The sequence below is a fragment of the Somniosus microcephalus genome, chromosome 16, assembly GCF_052327205.1.
Source record: "Somniosus microcephalus isolate GS21.2 chromosome 16, FLI_Smic_1.0, whole genome shotgun sequence".
Classification (NCBI taxonomy): domain Eukaryota; kingdom Metazoa; phylum Chordata; class Chondrichthyes; order Squaliformes; family Somniosidae; genus Somniosus; species Somniosus microcephalus.
The window spans coordinates 24,428,621-24,442,404 of NC_141002.1; the positions used below are offsets into that span (position 1 = coordinate 24,428,621).

A 13,784-nucleotide genomic window follows, 5' to 3' on the forward strand; every position below is an offset into this window, starting at 1 on the left:
GGGAGGAAACATAGCGACATTAATCAGAGACAAAATGAATTGTCACGTGGAAAAGTATGAGTTAATAAATAACAGCCAGCACGGATTTGTTAAAGTCAACTCGTGTTTGATTAACTTGACTAAGTTCTTTGATGAAGTAATGGAGAGGGTTGATGAAGGTACAGGAAACTTTTCGATTAACTGGCACCTAAATAACCGGAAATGTCGGTTAACCGGCAAAATTCAGGAGTAGGTTCAAGTAACTTTTATTACTTGCCTTCCTCCATGTGTTGCTGTGCAAGGGTGTGGCTGCAGCTGTTGCTAAACTACAGAGACGCTTGCAACTTGTGGCCATTGTTTTGAAGCAACAGGCTTTGTTGCTTTATACGGAGCTCTCAGCTCCGTATCTTTTACTATAGCGTTCGGTTATCTGGAATTTTTGATGAGCCGGCACCACTTCGGTCCCGTCCGTGCCGGATTAAAAAAAAGTTTCCTGTAGTGGGTTGTTGCTTTCAAAAGGCGTTTGATAAAGTGCCATATAACAGACTTATTCAGAAAATAGAAGCACATGGGATTAAAAGGCATTGGCAGCATGGATATGAAATTGGCTAAGAGACAGAAAGTAGAGAGTAGTGGTGAACGGTTGTTTTTCAGACTGGAGGGAATTATACATTGGTGTCTTCCACTGTTCTTTTTGATATATATTAATGACCTGGACTTGGGTATACAGGGCATAATTTCAAAGTTTGAAGATGACACAGAACTCAGAAATGTAGTAAATAGTGAGGAGGATAGTAACAGACTTCAGGAGGATGTCAGCAGACTGGTGAAATGGGCAGACACATGGCAGATGCAATTTAACACGGAGAAGTGTGAACTGATGCATTTTGGTAGGAAGAATGAGGAGAGGCAATATAAATGAAATGGTACAATTTTAAAGTGGGTGTATGTAGACAAATCTTTGAAGTTGCAGGACAAGTTGAGAAGGCTGTTTAGAAAAGCACACGGGAACCATGGCTTTATAAACAGAGGCATAGAGTACAAAAGCAAGAAAGTTATGGGAATTGGATAAATACTTCAAGGGGAAATTATTGTTAAAGTTGAGATTTTTAATTTAATAAGAAGGAGCCAGTTTATTTGAGGGTTATTAGAATGTTGAATTAGCCATTCAGGTTTATAAGCATGATGAAAGGGCAACTCTGTCTATTGGCTGCAAATGAGCTGGGGCAAAATTAATATGAAATTTAAAATTGAATTTGTAGTAAATGTGCTTGAAGAATAAATTAGTACAGTAATATTGGTGTCTTTACTTGAAATTAAAAGGGCAACCTAATTACTAAGATTTATTTTTCTCTGCTTTATCTAGACTATAAAATTTGAAATGAGTTTATTCCATGTTTAGTCTTCAAGGCTTGTTCAGCAAAAGAATACTGCATGATTTTGTTTTGAAGTCTATGAGCACTCCGTTTAGTAACTATTAGTTGTGAAATCTATGCAGAGAATAAATCTGTTTCTTTCACTCTTACAGTATGAATGTCAGATAAGCTCACCCTTGGTAAAAGCTGTTAAAATTATAATTCAGCAAGAATCAACCAGCATCGATCAAGTTTCAACCTAGGCTTCAGGTTAAAGGACTTGTGCTTTCTTTTGAGTTTTTTCACAACAGGAAACTCCTGGTTTAACATTTTAGTCTTTCAGACTTGGATGAAGATATCAGATTCTGTGGAATTGTTGTCTATTAAAGGACCAATCCATTGTACAGTCAGAATGATTTGGCACCATATGCTGGAGTAGATTGTGACAGTTTAATAATAACAACCTACCCTTGAAGTATTATCAGCTGCAGTAAATTCAATGACCAATTTAGTTTACTTGGAATTACAAAATATCAACATATGAAGAAAGACAGAATGTTACAGAACACTAACGGCCAAATAATTACTTTTTAAGTGTCATCACTTATTGTGTAGACAAACATGGCAGCTGATTTGTGCACGATAAGGTCCCACAAACAGCAGTGAGATCAATAACCAGTTGGTCTGCTTTTCATGGTTTTGTTTGAGGGATAAATAAATTCATTTTTTAAAATTAGTTCACGGGATGTGGGCGTCACTGGCAAGGCCAGCATTTATTGCCCATCCCTAATTGCCCTTGAGAAGGTGGTGGTGAGCCGCCGCCTTGAACCGCTGCAGTCCGTGTGGTGAAGGTACTCCCGCAGTGCTGGTAGGTGGGGAGTTCCAAGATTTTGACCCAGCGACGATGAAGGATCGGCGATATACTTCTAAGTCAGGATGGTGTGTGACTTGGAGGGGAACTTGGAGGTGGTGGTGTTCCCGTGCGCCTGCTGCCCTTGTCCTTCTAGGTGGAAGAGATCACGGGTTTGGGAGATGCTGCTGAAGAAGCCTTGGTGAGTTGCTGCAGTGCATCTTGTAGATGGTACACACTGCAGAAGGGCACAGACAAGTTAGTAGACTGGATAGATGTCAGATGAAATTTAATGCAAAGAAATGTGTGGTGATTTATTTTGGAAGAAAAACCTAGCAAGAGGGCATATACTGTACATTAAATGGTAAAATGTGTAAAAGGGGCAGAGGAGCAGAGGTTCTGACAGACAGATATTTAAAGGTGGGAGGATGTGTTCTGTTTTTAAAAATATAAAATAAAATAATGGGAACCTTGGTTTTATAAATGAGACAGATTGCAAAAGTGAAGTGGCAATGCTAAACGTATACAAATCATTGGTTAAACTGTAGTTGGAATATTGTGTCCAGTTTGGGGAACCCTACTTTGCACTAATATTGAAGGCATGGTGAGGGTGCAGAAGATTTGCCAAGATGATTCAAGGGATGAGAGACTTGAGTTATCAGGAGAGACAAGAGAAACTGGGATCTTTTTGTTGTGGCAAAGAAGGTTAAGAGTAGACCTAATGGAGGTATTTAAAATTGAAAAGTTTTGATGGTAAATTGTGGAAAGATTAGTTCCACTGGAGGGAATAAATTTAAGTTCTTCACCAAAAGAAGGAAGAAGTTATGTTTATTTTTTTAAACACGGATGGTTGGTAGGATATGGAAAATGCCCCACCAGAAACAGTAGTGGAATCATAATTCATAATACATTATAAAAGAGAAGTTGATAATTATTCTAAAAAGAGAACATGAAGAAGGTATAGGGAGCAGGGCACAAGAATGGGGCTAAACAGATAGGTCGCTCAAAGAGTTGCCACAAGAGTAGTGGTTCTTTTGTGTGGTAAAATTCTATGACTCTACTTGTAAATAAGTTTACCAGGTGTGTAACATAGTAGTGCTCAAAATACGGCTGGTGGAGGAGGGGCGCATTTGAAGGCTGCCTTCCTTTCACCTGCAATAGTTGGTGCTCCATCTGTCTTTGCACATCTGTTCATGGTCTATCCATCTGTGAGATGTTGACTTCGTTGGAATTCAGTGCCGTTTCACCTGGTTCGCTTGTTCTTCAGCGAAATAAGGCAAGGGAATGCTTTTGGAGATGGAGCAACTCAGCTTCTGTAGATCAGTTGAATGAGTTCTGTTAATAAAGAACACGACTTAGTAACAGCTCATGGTGGCACGATTAAAATCAGCAGCTCACTTTTGGAAAATTGTAGGTGCAGAATTGTCCCATTACTCCATATCTCAGAATTTTGAAGAATTGTCTTCGAGCAAGCTGTTGGTTGAAATTTTGACTCTTGACAAGAAATGTTCACATCTGGTACAAGATGTCAATGATGGGTGTTGATGGCGGTTAGGAAGTTATATACAATATAATGCCTCTATCTAAGCCAGGGCACACACAGGTGGATGACAATGTTTCATTATACTGCCAAATTACTTACCTTGGCCACACTAATTTGGGGAGGTACTGAGTTTAGGTGTGATGGTACAGATAAATCTCAACTCGCTGCTACCAGTGTGATGCAATTCCAGAATATGACTCTTGCTTCAATACAGTTCCACCAATGATGGTAGCCCTTTGGTACCTCAAAAATGTGAGCACAATGAATGTCAGTGGATTGTTCAACATGGGGAGCATTACAACTGAGCTGAATTCTGCCCTCGCCTAAAGTTCACAGATGCACACTTTCCTGAATTTTAAACTATTGTTGCCAGAGCTATGGAAGCTGTGCTGCAATGAATATGGGGTACATTCTACAGCCCTGTCGGCCCTCCTATTACAGAGCCTTATATCAGAAGTGATTTTGTTGTACAAAGGAGTATAAATGGACAGGCTTTGAAGGGAAAATAAAAACTATATCACACTGTAGAGAAATCTAGTATCTTTTCTTAATCAATCTGACTACATTCAAGATTATTTGTCTTTTTGTCAATTTATCCATTTGTTTGGAGGGGGTGGGGAGTTGATGGCAAAGCACAAGTTTTGTGCATATAGACCTATTACATGCTTGAAGTCACTGGCCCTTATGCTCTGATGCCTACGGGTATGTACGCGCTGTGTACACACCCATAGGGACATTGGAAATGTTGGTTTCAGGCTTGCGAAGTGCATGCGCTGAAAACCGGTATTTCCGATCTGTCAAGAATGCTCTTGACAGATCGGACGTCTGCCCTAGAGAAGGGCCTCTGCGGGTGGAGAGTTCCGCTTTCTGCAGAACCTCCGCCCACAGAAAACCCTGAGAAATCTTACGCCTGGTAAAAGCAGGTGTAAGGCCTGCTTTTACCAGCATAAGAGTTGTAAAAAGTTTTTTAAAAGTTTTTTTCACTCATTTATAATTTTAAAATACTTTTTAAAAAAAGGTAAGTTTATTTTTTAGCCCCGTAAAAAACTTTAATTGTTTTTTAAAAAATGTATTTAATGTTTTAGTGTCTTTTTCGGGTGATCTCCATTCATATATTTGACAGGTCTATCTGTCAAAAGTGTGAAGGGAGATTCCCTTCTCCTATTGGCTGGCCTGGCTCACGTGATCCCAAGGATGCTTGCAAACTGCATGCGCCCCTGGGATACATGGTCTCTGCGCATTTCGACTGTGGACAGGCCCAGGAGCGGAAGTGTCCGAACCTCGGGAGCCCTTGGGTAAGTGCGTAGCTTTTTTTCCGATAGGAGGCCTCCGCCCATAGGACCACGGTGTTTCTATTTTGCGATTAGCTGTCTTTCGAAGCTCCTTGTTTTTGCATTGAGTTGCTAATGAAGGTCCAACTGGCTCGAGTTGAAAAGGTAAATGGTAGTTTATGATTATGTATAATCAAAACTCATTTAATGCCAAATTGCAAGGAGTGCAATCCTGACTTGAGTTTTTTTTCTCTTCCCTTGCTTGGGACCTGGAAGCTAATTGTAGTGCCTCGTGGTTTCCCTGCCCGGGATCACAGAACCGGTATCAAAGCTGAATCCTTCCACGTCTGCCTGGCACAGCACCTCACCATAATTGGGAATTACCCATTGAAGCACCTGTCTTCAGTTCCATTTTTGAATATAGGACAAGAAGAATTTTGTTTGATAAAGATAGTGGAAGTTTGAAATGTGATCTGTCAAATGGAAAGTCTCACAGTTAACGCTTGATCTAGTTAACATAGAAACATAGAAGATAGGAGCAGGAGTAGGCCATTTGGCCCCTCGAGCCTGCTCCGCCATTCAATGAGATCATGGCTGATCATCCAAACTCAGTACCCTGTCCCTGCCTTCTCCCCATATCCCTTGATCCCTTTAGCCTTAAGAAATATATCTAACTCCTTCTTGAATATATTTAATGAATTGGCCTTCACTGCCTGCTGTGGTAGAGAATTCCACAGGTTCACCACTCTCTCTGGGTGAAGAAATTCCTCCTCATTTCTGTCCTAAATGGCTTACCCCTTATCCTTAGACTGTGACCCCTGGTTCTGGACTCCCCCGCCATCGGGAACATCTTTCCTGCATCTAGACTGCCTAGTCCTGTTAGAATTTTATAAGTTTCAATGAGATCCCCTCTCATTCTTCTAAACTCCAGCGAGTATAAGCCTTAATCGACCCAATCTCTCCTCATACGTCATTCCTGCCATCCCAGGTATCAGTCTGGTGAATCTTCGCTGTACTCCCTCCATGGCAAGAACATCCTTCCTCAGATAAGGCGACCAAAACTGCACACAATACTCAAGGTGTGGTCTCACCAAGGCCCTGTGCAACTGCAGCAAGACATCCTTGCTCCTGTACTCGAATCCTCTTGCTGCGAATTCCAACATACCATTTGCCTTCTTAACTGCCTGCTGCAACTGCATGCTTACCTTCAGCGACTGGTGCACAAGGACACTCGGGTCTCGTTGCACTTCCCCTTCTCCCAATCTATTGCCGTTCAGATAATCTGTCTTCCTGTTTTTGCCACCAAAGTGGACAACCTCACATTTATCCACATTATACGGCATCTGCCATGCTCCTGCCCAATCACCCAACCTGTCCAAATCATACTGGAGTTTCTCTGCATCCTCCTCACAGCACACACGCCCACCTAGCTTTGTGTCGTCTGCAAACTTGGAGATATTACATCTAGTTCCCACGCCTAGATCATCATTAATATATATTGTGAATAGCTGGGGTCCTAGCACCGATCCCTGCGGTACCCCACTAGTTACTGCCTGCCACTCGGAAAAAGAGCCGTTTATTCCAACTCTTTGCTTCCTGTCTGCCAGCCAGTTATCTATCCAAGTCAGTACCTTGCCCCCAATCCCATGTGCTTTAACTTTACACGCTAATCTCTTATGCGGGACCTTATCGAAAGCCTTCTGAAAGTCCAAATACACCACATCCACTGGTTCTCCCTTATCTATTCTACCAGTTACATCCTCAAAAAATTACCATTTGTAAATCCATGTTGACTTTGTCCGATCCTGTCACTGTTTTCCAAATGCTCTGCTATTACATCTTTTATAATGGACTCTAGCATTTTCCCCACTACCGATGTCAGGCTTACCAGTCTATAATTCCCTGTATTCTCTCTACCACCTTTTTTGAATAGTGGGGTAACATTAGCTACTCTCCAATCCATGGGAACTGTTCCAGAGTCTATCAAATTTTGGAAGATGACCAGCAATGCATCTACTATTTCTAGGGCCACTTCCTTAATACCCTAGGATGTAGATTATCAGGCCCTGGGGATTTATCGGCCTTCAATCCCGTCAATTTCCTTAACACCATGTCCCTACAAATACTGATTTCATTCAGTTCCTCCCTCTCATTAGACCCTATGTTCCCCGACATCTCTGGGAGGTTATTTGTGTCCTCCTTTGTAAAGACAGAACCAAAGTATGTATTTAATTGGTCGGCCACTTCTTTGCTCCCCATTATAAATTCCCCTGATTCTGACTGCAAGGGACCTACGCTTGACTCCACCAATCTTTTTCTCTTCACATATCTATAGAAGCTTTTACAGTCAGTTTTTATGTTCCCTGCAAGCTTACTCTCCTACTCTATTTCCCCCTCTTAATTAATTCCTTTGTCCTCCTTTACTGAATCCTAAACTGCTGCCAATCCTCAGGTTTGCTGCTTTTTGTGGCCAATTGATATGTCCTCTCCTTGGATCTTATGCTATGCCTAATTTCCCTGTTAGCCACGGTTTAGTCACCTTTTTTGTTTTATTTTTATGCCAAACAGGGATGAACAAATTCTGCAGTTGATCCATGCGATCTTTAAATGTTTGCCATTGCCTATCCACCGTCAACCCTTTAAGTAACATTCCCCAATCCATCCGACCCAACTCGCGCCTCATACCATCGTAGTTTCCTTTATTTAAATTCAGGACCCTAGTCTCTGAGTCAAATACTTCACTCTCCATCTTAATGAAGAATTCTATCATATTATGATCGCTCTGCTCCAAGGGGCCTCGCACAACAAGATTGCTAATGAATCCTTTCTCATTACATAATACCCAGCCTAAGATGGCCTGATCTCTAGTTGGTTCCTCGACATATTGGTCCAGGAAACCATCCCGTATACACTGCAGGAATTCCTCCTCCACAGTATTGTTACTAATTTGGTTAGCCCAATCTATATGTCGATTAAAATCACCCATGATAACTGCTGTGCCCTTATTGCACGCTTCTCTAATTTCCCGTTTAATGCCACCCCCAACCTCGGCATTACTGTTTGGGGGTCTGTACACAACTCCCACTAACGTTTTCTGCCCCTTGGTATTTCTCGGTTCTACCCATACAGATTCCACATCATCAGAGCTAATATCCTTCCTTACTATTGTGTGAATCTCTTTAACCAGCAATGCTACCCCACCTCCTTTTCCTTTTTGCCTGTCTTTCCTGAATATTGAATACCCCTGGATGTTGAGTTCCCAGCCTTGGTCACCCTGGAGCCATGTTTCCGTAATCCCAATCATATCATATATCCATTTACATCTATTTGCGCAGCTAATTCATCCACCTTATTACGAATGCTCCTCGCATTAAGACACAAAGCCTTCAGGCTTGTTTTTTTTTAACACTCTTAGACCTTTCAGAACTATTATTTACTGTGGCCATGTTTGATTTAAACCCTTGACTTCTTTGCCTGCCACTTTTGCTTTTCTCCTTCCTGCCTTTTGCTTCTATCCTTGTTTCCCATTCCTCGGTCTCCCTGCACAGGTTCCCAACCCCCTCCCATTTTAGTTTAAACCCTCCCCAACAGCACTAGCAAACACTCCCCCTGGGACATCGGTCCCGGTCCTGCCCAGGTGCAAACCATCCAGTTTGTACTGGTCCCACCTCCCCCAGAATCGGTTCCAATGTCCCAGGAATTTGGATCCCTCCCCCTTGCACCATTCCTCTAGCCACGCATTCATCTGACATATCCTTTTATTTCTACTCTGACTAGCATGTGGCACTGGTAGCAATCCTGAGACTACTACATTTGAGGTCCTATTTTTTAATTTACCTCCTAACTCTCTACATTCAGCTTTTAGGACCTCGTCCCGGTTTTTACCTATATCGTTGGTACCTATATGCACCACGACAACTGGCTGCTCACCCTCCCCCTCCAGAATGCTCTGCAGCCGCTCCGAGACATCCTTGACCCTTGCACCAGGGAGGCAACATACCATCATGGAGTCTCGTTTGCGGCCGCAGAATTGCCTATCCCCCTTACAATAGAATCCCCTATTACTATAGCTCTCTCGCTCTTTTTCCTCCTGTCCTGTACAGCAGAACCACCCATGGTGCCAGGAAGTTGGCTGCTGCTGTCTTCCCCCGATAAGCCATCCTCCCCAACAATATCCAAAGCCAGTATATCTGTTTGAGAGGGGAATGGCCACAGGGGACCCCTGCACTACCTGCCTGCTCCTAATACTCTGCCTGGCGGTCACCCATTCCCTTCCTGCCTGTGCAGCCTTTACCTGCGGTGTGACCAACTCCCTAAACATGATAGCCACGACGTCCTCAGCATCGCGAATGCTCCAGTAAGTATCCATTCGCAGCTCCAGCGCCACAATGCGGTCTACCAGTAGCTGCAGCTGGATACACTTCCCGCACACATGTTCGTCAGAGACACAGGAAGTGTCCCTGATTTCCCACATAGTGCAGGAGGAGCATACCACGGCACTGAGCTGTCCTGCCACGACTTACCGTCAATTAATTTAAATGAACTTAAATGAAATCAATACCACCAATTACACTACAATTAAATGATATAATCAAGGGCCCTTGGTTACTAGCACTAGAAACTATAACCACAAAAAAATTAAGACCGTCTAAACTTTATAAACTATGAACCTTAACTGTCAAACTATAGAGTAGTATAAATACTCCCTGGCCGTACTCGCCCAATCAGCTGCTCCCTCCTGCCTGTGTCCCGTTTTGAATCGTGACGTGGCTCTGGAATGTCGCCGCCGGTCTGAGATTGGTAAGAAAGCCTGCGAAAGTGACTTTAAATACTCACTGGGTCTCCGGTCTCACTGCTCCCGACACCAGCCTCTGTCATGCTTTTCCAACAAAGTGTATGCTTTCTCTTCAATGTAAGTCTGCCTGAAAATGATGTTAGACGAATGAAGTTCAAATTACATTTGTGGTATTACAGTGCTGACAAGATCGGCCTAATTACCCATTTTTGACAAATTGAATGGGATGGGGATGGTCGTGGGGCGTTCTGGCACTTGTACTTCAAAGATTTCTGTTTTTAAAAACTAACTTCCAGGTGAAGATGCCAATCTCTGTTCTACATTGGGAGAATAGAACTGAGGCACGACAGTCGGACCAGCAGATCTGGAGAGTGTTTGCTGTTAATCACTGGCTTATCAGCTTTGCCTAGCTCCTCTTTGGGTGTGTTTATGAAGTCTCCAGCAAGTTGAGTTTACATTTTGTGGAAGCCAACATGATCCATTTATTTTATTGATGAGTTTGCTTTTTTAATGTAATGAGCTTCCCTTAATTGCTACATACAAGTCGCTTTATAGATTTATTACTGCAATCATTTCAGAACTTCATTTGTTTATGGTTTTCACAGCTCCCTAAATCCAGATTTTAAAAATGCAGTAACTATGTGGTTCCTGAGTAGGAAAATGTTAAGCAAACTGGGTCCTTCATCATTTACTCTCATCAGTGTTGCGAACTTTTCTTAAAGGCATAAAAGTAGGCCAATTCGGGAACTGATAAATTTAATTACAAAATTAATCACCTTAAGCAAATTGAATTTTTTTGGAGGATTTAATGTATTGTTAAACATTTAAGCATTACTGATATATCACCAATCTCCTGAATAAAAGCCTAGTTATGGCAGTCCTATATACACACACACAGCTCAGTAACTAATGTTAATATTGTGAACACTCAACAATTTATATTGTAAGAGAATCAAAACTGAACTGGTGGCAAATGTCTTCCCCTGCGGAATATGGTACAGTACAACAAATCTGAGCTTAAAATTGTTTTTAGAGATTGGATTTGTTTTTCTTCCAAGCTTCAACAATAATAATGCTGTTTCCTCCAATAACGACCATGCCAATGTTCTCATGCCCACCTGGCACTATCTCCATGGATTCACCCACTCTAGAATCTCTTGCATGTACCTGCCACTGTTCAGTTTTAGCAATGGCTTCTTCTCCATAAACATTTTCAGCTCGGGTGGTTGGACTTTTCTCAGGGTCCTGCTTCATCAACTGATATTTAAGGTCCATAGGCATTGAATTCAAACCAGTTTTAACAAAAAAAAGTTTCCAGGTGTGTTACTTTGGAGCAAAGAACTGGTTTCACAAGAGATGCAATCATCCAACCACTCTTTGCTCTATTTGTATTTCTAATTAGAAACGATGTTTTCCGGATGAAGGTCATTGTCTAGCTAAAGTGGGATGTGTAACCGTGGCCCATAAGCCAGAAAACCAGGAAAAGAATCTCTTTTGTGGGATCCCACGTGACTCGCAGAATGTGATCTTCCAGCTGGTGTTTAGGCTGATTAAAAGAATTAAACTTTAATTTTCCTTTCCATTGAGAATGGGATTGTGCTATGCACTCTGCTCACCCATCTAGAGTGCATGTAACGGAAAGCACCATGTGATGGAGCCCGTAAAGGGGCAGCTGCTGCTTTGAATATTTTTCTAATTTTCATTTTTCAAGTATCTTTTCAAATCTTAGGTTTAATGTTTATATTTACATTTTTCTATATTAAAATGCTTACATTAAAACAAAAGGAGACAAATGTCTGTAAAAGTACCTGAAAGCTAGCTGTGGATGAAGGATTTACGTAACGCCTGCTTAAAAAAAGACTCTTACAATACAAACCTTGACCGGAGCTCTAGAAAGGGACATGGCATCCAAGTGCAAGATGCAGAGCTGCGAGTGGTTTCCAAATTAAGCTAATATCGATGATGGGAGTGTTGCATTTTTTAGATACCTCATACCTTCTGCATGCTTGGTGCCAAAAACAACTCGCCTAAGCGAGCCCCTGTTCACTGTGAATTTGGGTGTCCCTCAACGCATCCAGTATCTGTATAATTGTAGTGATCCCAGGGACTGATGATAAACCTTAGTCATTGTTTTTAGCTTACTGGATATAGCATGTGTCTACGTATGACTTCTTTAACTTGGGAAAGTGATAGAATCAGGGGTAGGTCCCTTGCAGTCAGAATCAGGGGAATTTATAATGGGGAACAAAGAAATGGCAGACCAAATAAATTCATACTTTGGTTTTGTCTTCACAAAGGAGGAGACAAATAACCTCCCAGAGATGTCGGGGAACATAGGGTCTAATGAGAGGGAGGAATTGAATGAAATCAGTATTTGTAGGGAAATGGTGTTGGGGAAATTGACGGGATTGAACGTCGATAAATCCCCAGGGCCTGATAATCTACATCCTAGGGTACTTAAGGAAGTGGCCCTAGAAATAGTAGATGCATTGCTGGTCATCTTCCAAAATTTGATAGACTCTGGAACAGTTCCTATGGATTGGTGGATAGCTAATGTAACCCCACTATTTAAAAAGGGTGGTAGAGAAAAAACAGGGAATTATAAAAGATGTAATAGCAGAGCACTTGGAAAACATGGTCAACATGGATTTACAAAAGATAAATCATGCTTGACTAATCTACTGGAATTTTTTGAGGATGTAACTGGTAGAATAGATAAGGGAGAACCAGTGGATGTGGTGTATTTGGACTTTCAGAAGGCTTTCGATAAGGTCCCGCATAACAGATTAGCGTGTAAAGTTAAAGCACATGGGATTGGGGGTAAGGTACTGTCTTGGATAGAGAACTGGTTGGCAGACAGGAAGCAAAGAGTTGGACTAAACGGGTCATTTTCCGAGTGGCAGGCAGTGACTAGTGGGGTACCGCAGGGATCGGTGCTAGGACCCCAGCTATTCACTATATATAAATGATCTAGACAAGGGAACTAGATGTAATATCTCCAAGTTTGCAGACGACACAAAGCTGGGTGGGCGTGTGTGCTGTGAGGAGGATGCAGAGAAACTCCAGTATGATTTGGACAGGTTGGGTGATTGCGCAGATGCATGGCAAATGCAGTATAATGTGGATAAATGCGAGGTTATCCACTTCGGTGGCAAAAACAGGAAGACAGATTATTATCTGAACGGCAATAGATTGGGAAAAGGGGAAGTGCAACGAGACCTGGCTGTCCTTGTGCACCAGTCGCTGAAGGTAAGCATGCTGGTGCAGCAGGCGGTTAAGAAGGCAAATGGTATGTTGGCCTTCATAGCAAGAGGATTTGAGTACAGGAGCAAGGATGTCTTGCTGCAGTTGTACAGGGCCTTGGTGAGACCACACCTTGAGGATTGTGTGCAGTTTTGGTCGCCTTATCTGAGGAAGGATGTTCTTGCCATGGAGAGAGTTCAGCGAAGATTCATCAGACTGGTACCTGGAATGGCAGGAATGACGTATGAGGAGAGATTGGGTCGACTAGGCTTATATTCGCTAGAGTTTAGAAGAATGAGAGGGGATCTCATTGAAACTTATAAAATTCTAACAGGACTAGACAGATTAGATGCAGGAAGGATGTTCCCGATGGCGGGGGAGTCCAGAACCAGGAGTCACAGTCTAAGGATAAGGGGTAAGCCATTTAGGACTGAGATGAGGAGGAATTTCTTCACCCAGAGAGTGGTGAACCTGTGGAATTCTCTGCCACACAGGGCAGTTGAGGCCAATTGATTAAATATATTCAAGAAGGAGTTGGATATATTTCTTGAGGCTAAAGGGATCAAGGGATATGGGGAGAAAGCAGGGACAGGGTACTGAATTTGGATGATCAGCCATGATCTCATTGAATGGCGGAGCAGGCTCGAGGGGCTGAATGGCCTACTGCTCCTATCTTCTATGTTTCTATGAATAAATTCGATCAGACCGTGGCTTAGGCTATAAACCACCAAATGACTTTTTTGACTGT

The 13,784-nt window shown here is 42.3% G+C and overlaps 1 protein-coding gene and 1 pseudogene across 5 annotated transcripts in view; one reads left to right on the top strand and one right to left on the bottom strand.

The window, feature by feature from the left end:
* The window catches only part of pphln1 (periphilin 1), a 258,281-nt gene that overhangs the window by 21,072 nt on the left and 223,425 nt on the right, over nucleotides 1-13,784 (top strand). The window lies entirely within an intron of this gene.
* Nucleotides 10,823-11,028, bottom strand: LOC147106021 (small nuclear ribonucleoprotein G pseudogene; annotated as a pseudogene).